Raw genomic sequence first — 17,468 nt, forward strand, 5'->3', positions numbered from 1 at the left:
GCCAGATCTGAGCCTGTATCTGCGACCTACACCACAGATCATGGCAATGCCGGATCCTTAACTTACTGAGAGAGGCAAGGGATCAAATCTGCATCCTCACAGACAGTATCTCAACTTCTTAACCTGCTCAGCCATGACAGGAACTTGATGCCTGACCATCTCTGATGTAAAGAAAGGAAACACCAATTTCATAGGGTTCACATTGGTAGGTAGCACCTAGACCCTCATTTGGTCACAGAGCAGGTACTCAGGGAACCGTGGACACCACAGACACATGCGTGTGAGGCCTGGAGGTATGCTGGGGCCTGGGGTTCTCTCGGGGCCACGATTGGCCTTTCTATCCCAGGCACAGATGACATCCACTGATTCCTGGCAGCCCAGGAGATGGACTGCCAGTCTGCCATCACGGGTGACCAGTCACACGGCCAAACTAACCACCATGGGTTAGGGATAACACTGAATGAGATTAACTGAGTAGACAATAAAATGAATTACACTGATAAAAATTAAAAGAAAATAAAGAAGGGAGAAAGCTGAATTTCTGCCTAGCCTTTATTTGGTTTCAACACAAGAAACTATCTACTGACTACAGCTTTCAAAAGGAATGACTACACTCATACGCTATGTTTTTTAAATGTTACTTAGTAGGTGGCAATGAGGGTTGTTGATGGTGTAGAGAGAAAAAGGAGCTTTTAGTGTACCTCATGTTAAAAAGCTCCATCTGAATCACTCCATCAAAGGGCCAATTTCAGGGGTCACCAAAACGAAGGCACTTCAGTTGAACAGCATTTTTGCATGTCATAAGCTAATTTTCACCTAAGTATAATGCATGAGCACAATCTTCTCAGGAGCCCTTCTCTGATAACACACAGGAGAGAACATGGGTCTGGAGATGGAAAAGGCTATGCTTAGCTCCACCACTTCTTCAGGGCTGAGGGGGGACAGCTCAGAAGCCCCGGCTTTCTGGGCAGTCCTCTCGGCCAGGGCTGCTAGGAAATCATGAAGGGACCAGTGGCTTGGAGCAGCCACATTCTGATTCCTCACAGATCACTTCTGCGGCTCCGTGAAGTGCCACTGTTGTCCCCCCATTATGCTGCTGTCATAGGGCCTGAGCCGCCTGACCGCATGATCTTTCCCAACACACTGGATGGACCTCCACCGACCAGTGAGGCTGCTGGATCCTACCAGATACCCCATCTCAGAGTCCCTGGAGCAAGGTCTCCTGGGCTCTCTCCTTTACCTAAGTGGAGGCAAGAGCTGAGGACTTTGCCAGATTAGACACCGGCCCTTTCTCTGACCATCTGGAGGGATGTGGCTTTGCCACATTTTGGGTGGACTGTTTTTGGACTTGGAGGTTCTGCTGATTGTTAATCATTCTTGCTTAGCACCTGTCTAAGGACCTGGATGCCCAGCACTTACTTGCTGCAAATGGGCTCGCTGGCTTCAGTGATGAAAAGGAGGAAATGACTGAGGAGAAAGACACTTTGCTTGGCAGCGCCTGCAGACTTTCTGGAGCGCTGACAGTGGCCCTCGCTCCATGGTATGACGGGCTGCCTGGCCCAGGGACCGTGAGAGGCTGACCCCAGCTGTGAGATGGAGGTCTGTACCTCAAGGTCAGCGGGGCCGCGAGCACAACATCCTGTGGTTGAGAGTGGGAGGGTGGGGGCTCCTACAACACACAGATCCCTCTCCTCAGCTATTCACGGAGGGAAGATGAAAAATGCTCCTGAAGTTTGGGTGGAGACCAGGGGCTGGGAATGGCAATGCAGGCAAGGAAACCAAAATATGGAACTGAAAACGTATTTGATCACTTGAAGAGTTTTCACTTGTGGATTCTGGCCAATTGCTCTTTCCTATTTAAAAAACAAAAACAAAAACAAAACCCCCAAACCATCCAACACTAACTTTGAGTCCTCTTGTTCTCCTGTGAGGGTTGAGAGAACCAAAGAGTCTGAGCAGAGGAGAGAGACTAATTGGCCACTGTAGGGCCCAAAAGGTCAGTCTAGTTAGACACTCAGCGGGCTCCTGCATCAGAGCCATGCAGACCCCCTGGTTACAAACCCTCAGGGTCAACTGAGCTGGACCAGGAAGCACATGCTTGATCACAGCCACTCACAAGCAGGGAAAAGTAGAGCACTTTAGACAGCTGATCCCTGGGCCTCCTGAGTGAAGAACACCGATCTCAGACCCAGGGCCCAGTCACATACAGTATTTTCTCGTTTACTTGAGAAAACAATGGACACACGCAGTGTTACTATGTAGCTAACAATTAGGTTAGTGATGTCATTCTGTAATAGGAGAAGTAACCACACTCAAACCCAAAGACAAATCATTCCATCGGTTTTTTTTTTCCTGAAAGAAAAAAAAAAAAAAAAAAAAAAAGAGCCAGGGTCAGGTCTAAGACAGCAAGGCGCTTGTCCTGGGAGCAAAACTTAAAGAGATGCCAAAAAGTTTAGCAGTCAGGATAAAAAAAGATTGCATTAAGATATTATGTATCCTGATTACTGAGCCATTTGGGGCGCTCCAGCAGAGTGCCTCATCTGCCTCCCTCTGGCCCCAGCCTGGGCAAGTCCACCAGGTGAAGGTGTTAATGAGTGGAAGATGCCCAGGTACACACTTATAGAGGAAATTCATCAATGGATTGAAAAGAGACTCTTTGAATGCAGCCTGCGGCCTTTGTACCTCTAGGAGTTATTCTAAGGAAACGATGAGGATGTGCACAGAGATTTAACAATCCTCACAGAGTTATCCCTAATAAAAAGCTGGGAAAAATCTAGGTATGCACCACAGGGATTAACAAAATACAGGTATCACACCAGATTTCTAGGCAGCCATTAAAAATGATAATGCGGCAGACTATCAATAATCTCGGGAAATGTTCATGATTCAAAGTCAAGGGAAATAGGCAAGTCACAAAACACTAAATAGAAATAAATACACTCCTGCTTCTCCTGCTTTCATTCTCATCTGCTGTAATCCATCCTCTGCATGGAAATTATGGTGACTTTTTAAAAAAAGTTACTCCTGGTCTTCAAATGGATTCCTAGGAGTTCCTGTGGTGGTTCAGCGGAAACGAACCCAACTAGGATCCATGAGGACTCGAGTTGGATCCCTGGCCTTACTCAGTGGGTTAAGGAACTGGCGTTGCCATGAGCTGTGGTGTAGGCAGCTGCAGCTCCAACTCGACCCCTAGCCTGGGAATTCCATATGCCATATACCCGAGGCCCTAAAAAGTAAATAAAATACAATGAAAAAAGAAAAAAAATAAAATAAAATGGATTATATTTAGAATAAATTTTAACTATGCTGCTGTCCCTGCTCCGGCCCCTGCCTGTCTGTCTGGCTTCCTCTTCTCCAGCCTCCTTTTCCTGCCTCTTCTTTAGCCAGAAGGGTGGCCTCTGGGGCCTCTGCACAAGCTTTTCCCTTTGCCTGAAATGCTTTTCCCCCAAATACTCATACAGCCAGCTCCTTCCCAGGAGTCAGGTCTCAGCTCAAATGTCACCTTATCAGAGAAGGTTTTTTCCCTGACATCAACTCTCAAGTGGCCACTGCCCTTGTCTTATCACCCTGTTTTATTTCCTTCATAGCACTTAACACTACCAGAAATGACCTTATTTAATTACTTATTTTCTTATTTACTGGTCCCCCCCTCCACCCCCAGGAGAATGAAAGCTCCGTGGGGGCTTTTCCTAACTGTTCACGGTGTATCCACAGAGCCCCAAACTGCCTGGCATAGAGTGACACCCAGGAGATTGGTGCTGAATGAACTGGGGAGATGCTTATGGTCTATATACATATACATGTGTATTCACATTAAAAAAAAAAAAAAAAAAGGACTGGGAGCACACAGCACAAAAAACATCTCTGGATGCTGAGATTCTGGATGGTTCTCAGTTTCCTGATTCTGCTTACTTTCATTTTGTGCAATGACAAATGTGCTACTTTAGAAATAATGAAAACACAGTTGTCTTACTCTACTTTTTAGAAAAGGTCACTAAGAAAATGCTGCTTGGACACAGCTGGATTGAGACCAGACCACAAGATGCCAGAAATGGACGAGATCTCAGAGGATGATGGGGTGGCGAGGCCCAGCCTGGAGAAATGGCTGCTGGCTTATGCAACAGAATACGAAAGACGCTAGTCTGCTGTTCTTAGCACCACACCAGTGGTTCTCAAACTTCATGTGAGAATGGTCTGGAACCCTTGTGCATACACAGGCTGAGGGGCCTCGCTGCAAAGTTTCTGCATCAGTAAGTTTGGGGTGGGGCCTGGGAACATGCATTTGTGACACGTGCCCAGATGATTCCAGAACTGCTGGTCCAGGGTGGCACTTTGAGAACCATGAGGCTAGGCCCTGCTGCCTCTCATGACTCCCATAGAACTTATTCTCCCTTATTCTTTTTGTAGGAATGATAGTGGTTAAAACAATACCTCCCACCAAAGAATTCATAGGAAACCTTATCTTTTAGGCTTCCTCCCAGAAGTTTCCACTGAAAAGAAGGAAAGGGAACAGGGATAAACAATTTTGAGACCCTGCTGTACACCAGGCATTGTGCTAGGTCTCTACATTTTCTTTGTTTGATCCATTTTACTGTAGAAAACCTAAACTGATTAAGGAATTTGCCCAAGAGCACACTGCGAGGAAGTGATGAGGTCAGGTTTCAAATTCATGTCTCTTTGACTATAACGACCATTCTCCAGCCTTCAGAACAGAATGAGGAGCTATCACGTGTGGCATTCAGAGGGGCAAATCAACGCCTCCCAGCATGGAAACAAACACCCGCAAGAAACAATAACATGATGTTACTCTCCCAACAATATGGAAGGTGGACACACCAGTGTTAACAGCCAGCCTTTCCTCTGGGCCTGAAGCCAGGGTTAATTCACTGACACGATATTCTGGAACTTCCAACCCCAGAGTAAAGATGATTTGAGTTGATGCCCAGCTCACTGCAAGTCATCTGTGACATAAGTGGGAGAGGGAGGATTTCTCATCGATGTCAGCTTCCAACAAAGGGAAGAATTAATTCCCACATGTTCTGTGGTGCAAGAACCTAACGGACCTTGTGGTTGAACAGAACTGTCCCACTGTTTGAGGAACTGGAATTGAAATCAAAGGCCAAAAGCCAAATACAAATACAGGAATGTACTATTTGCCATTTCATGTCAAACAAAAACTAGAAACTAGTGATTATTTCCTTTCTTTTAATTTTTTTAAATTAATTTTTTTTTTGTTTTTGTTTTTTAATATTTTGTCTTTTTAGGGCTGCAACTGCAGCTAGGGGTCGAATAGGAGTTGTAGCTGCTAATCTACACCACAGCTACAGCAACACGGGATCCAAGCCACATCTGCGACCTACACTACAGCTCAAGGCAATGTCAGATCCTTAACCCATTAAGCAAGGCCAGGGATGGAACCTGTAACCTCATGTATGATCTATTTGTTTTTGCTGAGTCACGATGGGAACTCCCCTTTCCTTTTATTGATGAGGACATGAATAGGGGACAAGACAGTCTGGGTGACAAGGTCACAACACTTAGAAACCCCGACACAGTCAATCAAGTTACACTGTTACACACTGTGGTCACACTTGACTCAAGTTTGAGAAAATTTTATAGCCCGCAATTACAAAGGGACCTGATATTCTTTTAACATCATAGTTTTGAGAGGAATTCCAAATTAAGAACAAAGTTAAACATCAATGGGTCATTTCAGGATTGACAATGAAAAATGTGGTTTTATCTGCTCCTCTGGATTTCTTATTTCACTTTGTGATTCCCCCCACCCCCATATGTTTTATGCCAGATTCCTGAAGCAGCTGCATAAATAGGTTTTACATGAAAACAAAAGGAAATACTTTCTGTGTAATTCTGGCTGTAGGATCAGAGGAATGAGGGCTTCCACCAAGGCAGTTCATAGGGCTGGTCCATTCCCCGAGGACCTTTGGTCCCTCTTCTTTCAGAGGCTCATTTTCTAACTGTGACCATGGAAAGGTCTGTACATTTTGGCTAACAAAGCTGGCCAGTGGAGACCTTGAAAGATAAATGGGTAAGAGGGAACAGGGTAGAGGGGACTTTATTTTTTTTTTTAAGGGTAAGCAGATCCCATAACTGGATACCTAAGAGCAGTTAAAATTTGATATAAGGAGTTCACACTGTGGTGCAGTGGGTTAAGAATCCACAGCAGAGGCTTGGGTTGTTGCAGAGGCATGGGTTCCATCCCTGGCCTGGTGCAGTGCATTAAAGGATCTGGTATTACTACAGCTGCAGCTTTGATTCAATCCCTGGCCAGGGAACTTCCAGATGCCTTGGGTGAGGCCATAATGAAAAAAAAAATTGATATCAAAGACAACTTTGCTCAAACAAAATTAGGAATATGTTTCAGATTTTGAGTGACTGTGGTCTCCTTTGTGAAGCAAATCAGTAAGGCAGACAAAGATCACAGCCACTCATTCGTTAATGTCTGAAAAGATCTGGCTCTTTCACTCCCAATAAAATTCATAGGATTTTATTTTTTATTTTTTGTCTTTTTTGTTTTTTCCCTTTTCTAGGGCCACTCCTGAGGCACATGGAGGTTCCCAGGCTAGGGGTCAAATCGGAGCTGTAGTGGCCAGCCTACACCATAGCCACAGCAACGCTGGATCCGAGCCACGTCTGCAACCTACACCACAGCTCACGGCAACCCTGGGTCCTTAACCCACTGAGCAAGGCCAGGGATTGAACCTGCAACCTCGTGGTTCCTAGTCAGATTTGTTAACCACTGAGCCATGACGGGAACTCCAGAATTTTATTTTTTATAGAAAAAAAGGGGTTCTAAGAGTTCTCACGGAATGACCCCTGGGTCTCAAAAGCCTGTCCCTCGAGTCAGCTTCTGAGTTAAGCCTCTAACATGGGACGTGCGATCAGACTGCATGGAATTAAATATGACCAAGTTCTCTTCTTGTTCCTGCCTCTCGCCCTGTGAACAGCTAGAGAAGATCCATCCTGCCTTCCCCCCCAGAGCAATGCTGCAGCTGCAGCTGCAGGTTCAGCAGCCATTATCCTGCTGTTAACTCTTTGCTTCAAAATGTTACACTGGCCTAGCAGAAACAGCTGTCTCCGTCACACACATGCAGGCATGAGTGACAAAGCTCCTCATCTGCATTCGCTTCCATACCTGTGTCCTGGCCAGAACTGAAGAAAAAACATTCTCTAACTTCTATTGACACGGTCAGCGACTGATTCTATAGGGTTCAAATGCACTTTGGCAGTGCGTGGCCGCTCCTGGGTCTCCCAGATTTTGCAGCGGCCCTCAGCCTCTGGGAGTTCATGCAGAAGACAAAAGAACAGCTACTTGGCAGATGACACTCTCCAGGCCTTAGGGAGGGCACTCGGCTGGAAAGATATGTTTTCATTGGAGATCGGAAGTGCTTTTCCAGCAATTATTTGATCTTCCTGGGAACTCGTACTTTTGAACACTCACCCAACCCTGGTGGGAACACAGGGACTCCTGTTCTGGTCTCAGCATTATCACAAACCAGACATGCGACACTGGGCAAATCATCTGGCCTTCACTTCACCTCATTTGCCTGCTGGGACAATTACTGTCCCCATTTCATCTGTGGGATTTTGGTGATGAGAAAATGATGTGGTCTGAAGGTATTTAGAAATTGTAAAAAGCGGATTTACTGTTAGCTGTTATGAGTATTATGTTTTTCTTTTCTTTTTTTTTTTTTTTCTCTCCCAGCTCTGGTTTACACTATTAGTGCTACATTCTCATTTTCTTCCTTAGAACTGGGGAGAGAATCCCTCATGCAGAGAAGGAGAGGCAGAAAGCCTCTCAGGTTCTTGCTACCACTTGGGAAAAAAAAAAAAAAAAGCAAACAGAGAGCAGGACCAGAATACTGTAACTTTGTCCCAGAAGAACTGCCTTTGCTAGGGCCACAGACCATTCTGGTCTTGTTTATCTCCTCTTTGAAGGTCTTACAAAGAAGGTGCTGCAGTGCCGAATGAGTAAATGATGAATGAATTAATCCATCCATCCACCCACCACTTCTAGATCAATACCCAGCAGTATGCACAGAACACAAAGATGCAAAATGCATTCCCATCGATGAAGAGCATCCAACCAATGGGAGAGGGTAGACATGGGAAGACTTTGCTCTTCTCCAATGTGGCAAGGGTGCTCTCCTGGAGAAACACACAGGGTGCCTCGTGAGCTTGGTGTGTGTGTGTGGGGTCACACCTACCCCGGGGGAAGCAAGGACAGGCGCTCAGAGAGTGGGTATCCAAACCAGGCCCATTGGAAGGACAGGTAGAGGAGCGGGGCGGGTTAACTGCTCCCCAGGCCAAGCACAGATCCAGGGAGCAGCCTTGTTTGAGGTGACAGAAGCCAAGACCGTAGGTGGGCCACCAGCCAGTTAGGCAGCAACCTACGTGTGAAAGAGAGAGCAGGCCATCAGGGTTTCTGAGCAAGAGTTACACAAGAGCTCTGCATTTCAGGAAGATTACGTAAGAGGCGGGGAGGATGGACTCGAGGGAGGGAGAGAGGGGTGAGTAAGAGATTTCAAATTTAATGTAAATGTCTGCATTTCACAACACAGGAAATTTTGCAAAGAGTTCTGGTCCAAGAGCGCGCTTCCAAATTCCGAAGTAACACAACCAATCATAAATTAAGGAGTGAAGATATGCCTTCCAGAAAATATTCTTCAAGTAATAAATCTCCCTTGCACAACTTTTCCTGCACAATCTAAGATAATTTTTGTGAAAAAGAAGTCTCTCTATGCTTCTGACAAAATTTGTATGTGTGGCCCTAAGAAGAGCCCCAAAGAAATGGGAAAATGCTACTCCACGGTACACATGGTACACACAAGCCCCACTGTGCACTGGTACACATGCACCCCATAAGACACCTGGTACACATACCCCACGGTGCACCTGGTACAAAAAGGGGGTGATGAAAGCTACCCAATCATCAGCTTGGAAGAATATATCTCCGAAATGTAAAGAGACTTCCGAATAATGAGGGGAGGTTTAGCGAGTATGATGAATTTTTCAGTTCCCTTTCTCTTTCTTTGCAGCTTCTAAGTTTCAGTGTATTTCATGCACAGTACAATGTCTAGATCTTAGGTGCTTGGTGAGTTCTGACAGATGTCTATACTTATACAATCTAAAGTCCAATCAAGGGCGAGAACACAGTCACCACACCAGAAAGAGCTGCAGGTGGTCCCCCCCAAGGCAACTGTGGTTGTGACTTCTACCACTACTGTGCTAGAAGATTAGTTAATGAAATTTGTCTGGCCTAGGATTTCATAATAATGTAATCTTATGGGATGCACCCTTTGCATCTATTTTTTCTTTTCTTTTTTTAATGGCTGCACCGTGGCATATAGAAGTTCCCAGGCTAAGGGTTGAATCAGAACTGCAGTCACTGGCCTATACGCAGGATCCAAGCCACATCTGTGACCTAACCTGCAGCTTGTGGCAATGTTTGACCCTTAACCCACTGTGGGAGGCCAGAGATTAAACCTGCATCCTCATAGAGACTATGCTGGATTCTTAACCTGCTGAGCCACAAGGGGAACTCTAGTCTCTACTTATTTTTGACACTTATCCATGATGATGTACATTTTTCAGTAGTTCATGTGTAGTAGTTTTTATTGCTTTAGTCATTGCAGTTTTCATTGCTGAGCAGTATTCTAAGGTGTGAAGATACCACTGTTTGACATGTGTTTCAGAGCCCCTTCTTTTATTAAATAGAGATGTAACTGCCTAGCTGAGGCAACGGAGAAAGGAAAAGCAGAGTGGCCACTTCTCTCCACATTGCTGGGCACTGGCTGTCAGTCAGCTTTGTCTTGAGAATCCTCCACCAGCAACAGGGGTTAAAACTTCATGCAGATCAGGACGAACAAGAGAGACTACCCCTTGCAAACTGTCTTAGTGCTGTATGTTTGGATCACAGAAGCAGAGGAAAAACGCCCCTCGCCCCCTCCCCCAAGAGAGATGCCAACTCATATTCAGGTACTCAGGCTGAATGGTTAGACAAATAACTTAGATGCCAAAATATTTCTTTTCTTTCTTTTTTTTTTTTTTTTGTCTTTTTTTTTTTAGTTATTTCTTGGGCCGCTCCCGCGGCATATGGCGGTTCCCAGGCTAGGGGTCAAATTGGAGCTGTAGCCACCGGCCTACACCAGAGCCACAGCAACGCAGGATCCGAGCCGCGTCTGCAACCTACACCACAGCTCACAGCAACGCCGGATCGTTAACCCACTGAGCAAGGGCAGGGACCGAACCCACAACCTCATGGTTCCTAGTCGGATTCGTTAACCACTGCGCCACGACGGGAACTCCCTTTCGTTTTTTTTTTTTTTTTTTTGCTTCCTTAGGGCTGCACCTGTGGCACATGGAAGTTCCCAGGCTAGGGGTCTAATCGGAGTTGTAGCCCCTGGCCTAGTCCACAGTCACAGGAACGCAGGATCCGAGCTGAGTCTGCAACCTACACCACAGCTCATGGCAGTGCTGGATCCTTAACCTACTGAGTAAGGCCAGGGATCGAACCCATGACCTCATGGTTCCCAGTCGGATTCGTTTCCGCTGCACCACGATGGGAACTCCTAAAATATGTCTAAGAAAATTAAAAGGTGTTCACAGAGGTCTGCACATAGCCTAAAAGTCTACATCATTTCCCCTCGTCGTCAATACTTTCCTGTCACAAGCGGCACTTCAGTAAGGAGGGGGTTCAGCAAAGAAAGGAAGGCATTCAACAGCATGAGCAGAATTCACGGGTTTTCAGTGAGAGAACTACACCTGTGAGGACCAAGTAATGACTTTAGCTGTGTTCAACCAGGAGGTGATATCTGGAAGCTTCAAGGACAGCAGATGAGCTCCAGTGAAGGGGTGTAGTGGGCAGTGGAGGCAAAAGGTCAGGAAAGAAGGCAGTTATCTTGGAAGTCGTCTATTCTGAAAACTCAACTTCCTTACCCTGTGGAACTGTTTAAAGCGTCACAAAGATCCCAAATGACCCTCAAAACGCATATTCTGTCTTCTCTGTACTCACTATGAAACCAGGTAGGATCACTGTTCCAAGGACTTGAAACACATTATTTGGGTCAGCTCCTCCCCTGTCATTGGACACTCGTGTCCTTTGAACCAGTCATTTTGGCTCTGACACTCCCACTGTCATTGCAAGCGACTGTAGGTTCACGCAGTCATACTGAAGACACTGGAAACAAAGCTCTCAGTGCTGGCTGGAGCCTGATGTGGTTCCAGGAATCACATGGCTCACGTCCTAAAACAAAGCTGGCAGGCCTCCTTTTAGTTACACCTACTCGCTCTCAATATTGTCCATCCTATTTTTCTGAAGTAACTGCAGAGTAAATAATAACAGCAGCCATCAATTCTGTTGAACACTAACTGGGCATCAGACACTGGGCTTTATGCTTTGCTCTCACAAGCCTTTGAGGTAGGTGTTATTATTTCTACTCCAACTGAGAGCAGAACAAAACATATCCTCAGCTTTTAGTCATTCACTGCTTATTCCATGTGGTGCCTTTGCCTGGTGGTAGGAGGTGGGGCCTGGGAGATGTGAAAGGCGATGCATAAACCAACAGAAAGCAAAATGCTCCTCTTCTTTATCTCCCTCCTTACCTCTTTTAACATTAGATTTTTGTAATTAGGTCAAAGTGAGAGATACCACTGTTGGGAGCTATGGCTAAAGTTTAACAATGATTTCTTAGAAGGCAGTTAATTAGACTGGGTTGGGATACAGGCTTTGGAATACATACTCATTCTGATAGCACTTACAGTACAAAACATCTCATAAATAAGACCCATTTAGAACATTATCCGTAGGAAACAGCTGTAGCTAGTAAGGAAACTTTTGACATTAGGGAAATGGAGAACTTCATGGAATTGGGGGGAGGCCGAAGTAATATATCACACTGGAATGCTACCTTAGCAAGAACAGATAAACTCACTTTACAGCAGCTCATGCTTGTTTACCTCTCTCGATCTTCAGGATAAGCATGATATATCAAGAACAAAAATTAAAAGGTATGTGAACTAGACTCAGAGACATTTACGATGTCAAGGGTTAGGGGGTCTGTGGTTTGGTGCAGAGTTGGGGCCTGTTACGCCTGTAGACCCGCGCTAGCCAAGATGCTATATGTGGCTGGTGACAGCTGAAATGAGATACAAGTGCAAAGCATATAACTGCATTTCAAAGACTTGGTATGAAAAAAAGAATAATTAAAATAGCTCATTGCTAAGTTTTATAAATACTGATTGCATGTGGAAATGATAATGTTTTAGATATGTTGTCTTAAATAAAATATGTTATTAAAATGACTTTCAGCTGTTTCTTTTTGCTTTTTTTAATGTAGCTCCAAAAAAATTAAAAATTATCTGTATTGTCTGCATTTGCAGTCTGCATTCTATGCCTACTGTAATCGAAAAGATTAACCCAAGTTGAAGATTTTATGTATTTGATCAAAAGTGGTGAACTGTATGCAGTGAAACACATTCCCTAGGAGATGGATAAAATGGTATGGCAGAAATGTTTGTACTGCTATTCTTTCTTGATCCACTGGTGACCTCAGGGATGCCACTCGCTCTCCTGGCCCTAGCCGCTGCCATGGTTTGATCCAGAGAAGTTGGCATATTCCTTTTAGCACTAGCATTTTGAGTCTGTGGCAAACTTCTAGGACTAGTAACTCATGGGTGAAGATGAATTTTACTTTTTACAAACCCTAGTATTTGCTCAATATTTGCAGCCCCAAATGTTGCCTGATGATCTCTTACATGGAATGGTGCACTTTTGATTAAAAGTGCTTTCTGGAGCAACAGCTAAAATTTAATGGTGATAAGTATATGCATTAGTATATGCAAACTGTGCTAAAGAAAGGATGATGCCATGTTCTCTGTGTATCCAAATACGTGCATCTTAGAGGCCAAGGCTGTACTTTGAACATGGAAAACTTAAGAGCTCCTTATCTAACAAATCCTTATTAAGGGGTAAACCCAAAATGTTCTAAGATATCCTGGAGGAAGGCAAAGAGAACAAGTTATTCTTTTAGTTCAGGTTCTACCCTATTTCTTTTTATTTTCAAAGCATCTAGTTATCTTCTGGAAGTTATTCTGCATCTCCCAGGGAAATTATACACTATTTTACGTGTCTCCAGGGTTTTTCCTTAAATGGTAAAAAATTTCAGTTTAGGTAACTCAATTATAAGTAGCAGGGTAAAATTTCAGCACAAGATAAGTAGCATTCATACCCTCACATAAGTATTTTAAATAAATATATGCTTTAAATCTATATGCAGAAGTCAACTGGGAATTAAGAAAGTATGGGGATGGAGTTCCTGTTGTGGTGCAGTGGAAACAAAATCTGCTTAAGGAACCATAAGGTTTGGGTTCCATCCCTGGCCTTACCCAGTGGGTTAATGATTTGGTGTTGCCGTGGGTTGTGGTGTAGGCTGCAGACACAGTTTGGATCTGGCATTGCTGTGGCTGTGGTGTAGGCCGGCAGCTGCAGCTCCAATTCAACCCCTAGCCTGGGAACTTCCATATGCCTCGTGTGCAGCCCTAAAAAGACAAAAAGAAAAAAAAAAAGAAAGAAAAAGGAAAGTAAGTATGGGGGTTAGTGCCTACAGTAAAGGGATGGAAATTATGCTTATGATGAAGATCTTCAGAAAAACTGCATGATCTCCTCTGGAAAGAATTCCAAAGTTTACATCCCTACCTCTGTAGAATTTCCCTGTTACATCTAATTTAAATCTTTAACATCTGATTGTGCAGTGACACTGTCATTGACTGCTCCTAATATACTTATCCATTTTGAAGCAGTCCTTGTTTTTAATTGCATGGCCCCAGATCCCCTTGACTGTGACTTTCTGCAACATGACACATTGTTAAGAAGCCCTGCCTGTACTAGATGTAAGCCAGGAAACACTTGGTGAGAAAAGAAGTGTTAAGCAGGCTCAGCCCTTTCCTTACTCTCCCCTCTTCTCGCCTCTCTTTTCTTTCTTTTCTTGGCTAGTCTATCCATTTCATGCCAATACAATTCAAGAAAAAGAAACTAACATGGAAGGTGAAATGGAAATTGTGACTGAACTGCTGAAATAAATGGCTTATCCTTCAGTCACTCCAAATTTTGGGGAACTTGTTTTAAGAAGCAAGAAAGGAGCTCAAATGTCACAGAACAACAAAAGGAGAGAGAGTGGCCACTTTTGAAATGGGCACAGTAGGAATCACTAGAATCAGTGAATGAGATCAAGTCTTGGTGAAACTACTGTGCAAGACAATTTACTTGAAAACAGAAAACTACGACCCTGCATTTCTTTCCTGTGCCACTATCTAGAGAACCACATTTGAAAAAAATACTAAGACCACAAAAAAAAAAAAAATTACAGACCAATATCACTGATGAACGTAGATGCAAAAATCTTCAGCAAAACACTAGCAAACCCAATCCAGCAATACATTAAAAGGACTGTACACCATGATCAAGTGGGATTCATTCCAGGGGTGCAAGGATTTTTTCTGTATCTGCAAATCAATTAGTGTGATACACCCCATTAACAAACTGAAGAATAAAAACTATATAATCCTCTCAATAGATTCTGATAAAGCTTTTTACAAAATCCAACACCCATTTTTGATAAAAACCCTTCAGAAAGTGGGCATAGAGGGAACCTATCTCAACATAATAAAGGCCATATATGACAAACCTAGAGCTAACATCATTCTCAGTGGTGAAAAGCTGAAAGAATTTCCGCTAAGATCAGGAACAAAACAAGACTGTCCACTCTCACCACTTTTATTCAACATAGTTTTAGAAGTCCTAGCCACAGCAATCAGAGAAGAAGCAGGAATAAAAGGAATCCAAATTAGAAAGGAAGAAGTAAAACTACCATTGTTCGCAGATGACATGATACTATACATAGAAAATCTACAGATGTTACTAGAACACCATTAGAGCTCATCAATGAATTCAGTAAAGTTGCCGGATACAAAATTAATACATAGAAATCTATAAAATAACAATGAAAGAGCAGAAAGAGAAATTAGAGAAATAATCTAATTTAGCATCACATCAAATAGAATAAAATACCCAGGAATAAATCTACCTAAAGAGACAAAAGATCTGTACTCTGAAAACTATAAGATGATGATGAAAGAACTCAAAGATGACACAAACAAATAGAAAGATATACCATGTTCTTGGATTGGAAGAGGCAATATTGTTAAAAAGAGTATACTACTCAAGGCAGTCTACAGATTCAATGCAATCCCTATCAAATTACCAATGGCATTTTTCACAGAACTAGAACAGAAATATTTTAAACTTGTATGGAAACACAAAAGACCTTGAATAGCCGAAGTAATTCCTAGAAAGAAAAATGGAGCTGGAGGAATCAGGTTCTCTGATTTTCAGACTAAATTACAAAGCTACAATCATCAAAACAGTATGGCACTGGCACAAAAAAACAGAACTATAGATCAATGGAACAGGAGAGAAAGCCCAGAAACAAAGCCACGCACATATGGTCAATCTATGACAAAGGAGGCAAGAATATACAATAAGGAAAGTCTCTTCAATAACTGGTGCTATGAAAACATGTAAAAGAATAAAATTAGAACATTCTCTAACACCATACACAAAAATAAACTCAAAATGATTAAAGACCTAAATATAAGACTGGACTCTATAAAACTTTTAGGGAAAACATAGGCCACAAAGAAGATATACAGATGGCCAACAAACACATGAAAAAATGCTCAACATCTCTGATTATAAGAGAAATGCACATCAAAACTACCATGAGATACCACCTCACACCAGTCAGAATGGCCATCATTAATAAATCCACAAATAACAAGTGCTGGAGGGGCTGTGGAGAAAAGGGAACCCTCCTGCACTGTTGGTGGGAATGGAAACTGGTACAGCCACTATGGAGAACAGTTTGGAGATACCTTAGAAATCTATACATAGAACTTCCATATGACCCCACAATCCCACTCTTGGGCATCTATCCGGACAAAGCTCTACTTAAAAGAGACACATGCACCCGCATGTTCATTGCAGCACTATTCACAATAGCCAGGACATGGAAACAACCCAAATGTCCATCGACAGATGATTGGATTCGGAAGATGTGGTATATATACACAATGGAATACTACTCAGCCATAAAAAAGAATGACATAATGCCATTTGCAGCAACATGGATGGAACTAGAGACTCTCATACTGAGTGAAATGAGCCAGAAAGACAAAGACAAATACCATATGATATCACTTAGAACTGGAATCTAATATCCAGCACAAATGAACATCTCCTCAGAAAAGAAAATCATGGACTTGGAGAAGAGCCTTGTGGCTGCCTGATGGGAGGGGGAGGGAGTGGGAGGGATCGGGAGCTTGGGCTTATCAGACACAACTTAGAATAGATTTACAAGGAGATCCTGCTGAATAGCATTGAGAACTTTGTCTAGATACTCATGTTGCAACAGAACAAAGGGTGGGGGAAAAAATGTAATTGTAATGTATACATGTAAGGATAACCTGACCCCCTTGCTGTACAGTGGGAATATAAAAAAAAATTATTAAAAAAAAAAGAACAAAAAAAATAAATAAAATAAATAAATACTAAGTAACCAAAAAAAAAGCAATATTGCATAAAATTATGGATCTTGATCTTAAACAGAATGCTTTAATGTTTCACAAGTATAATTTTTGCTCTAGGTTATTTGTAAATATTCTTTATCATGTTAAGAAAACTCCCTTCTAGTCCGATTAAAAAAAAAAAAAAAATAGGCCAAATACTCCCGAACATAAACCACCGCAATATCTTCTCAGATCCACCTCCTAGAGTAATGACAATAAAAAAAATAAACAAATGGGACCTAATTAAACTTAAAAGTTTTTTTCACAGCAAAGGAAACCATAAAAACAAAACTTAACAAAAAGACAATCCATGGAATGGGAGAAAATACTTGTGAATGATGAGACTGACAAGGGATTAATCTCCAAAATGTACGAAAACCTCATGCAGCTCAATACCGGGGGGAGGGGGGGGAACCCAATCAAAAATATGGGCGGAAGACCTAAAGAAACATTTCTCCAAAGACATACAGATGGCTAAAAAATACATGAAAAGATGCTCAACATCACTAATTATTAGAGAAATGCAAATCAAAACTACTAAGGTGGTGTACCCACCTTAGGACAGCCAGAATGGCCACCATCAAAAAGCCTACAAGTGATAAATGCTGGCGTAGTTCCAATTGTGGCTCAGTGGAAACGAATCCAATTAGCATCTATGACAATATCAGTTTAATCCCTGGCCTCACTCAGAAGGTTAAGCATGTAGCATGTAGCTCTGACTTGACCCCTAGCCTGGGAACTACTATATGCAAAAAACAAACAAAACAAAAACAAACAAACAAAAATTCCAAAAAACAGAACAAAACAAAACAACCAAAATGTTG

The 17,468-nt window shown here is 42.9% G+C and overlaps 1 protein-coding gene across 4 annotated transcripts in view; it reads right to left on the bottom strand.

Moving 5' to 3' along the window:
* The window catches only part of FYN (FYN proto-oncogene, Src family tyrosine kinase), a 225,160-nt gene that overhangs the window by 76,436 nt on the left and 131,256 nt on the right, over window positions 1–17,468 (bottom strand). The gene's annotated exons all lie outside the window — the stretch shown is intronic.

Source organism: Sus scrofa, chromosome 1 (assembly GCF_054392235.1).
Source record: "Sus scrofa isolate SSC_HxYL_T2T_F1_AM1 chromosome 1, Sscrofa_HxYL_maternal_Yorkshire_Landrace_v2.0, whole genome shotgun sequence".
Classification (NCBI taxonomy): domain Eukaryota; kingdom Metazoa; phylum Chordata; class Mammalia; order Artiodactyla; family Suidae; genus Sus; species Sus scrofa.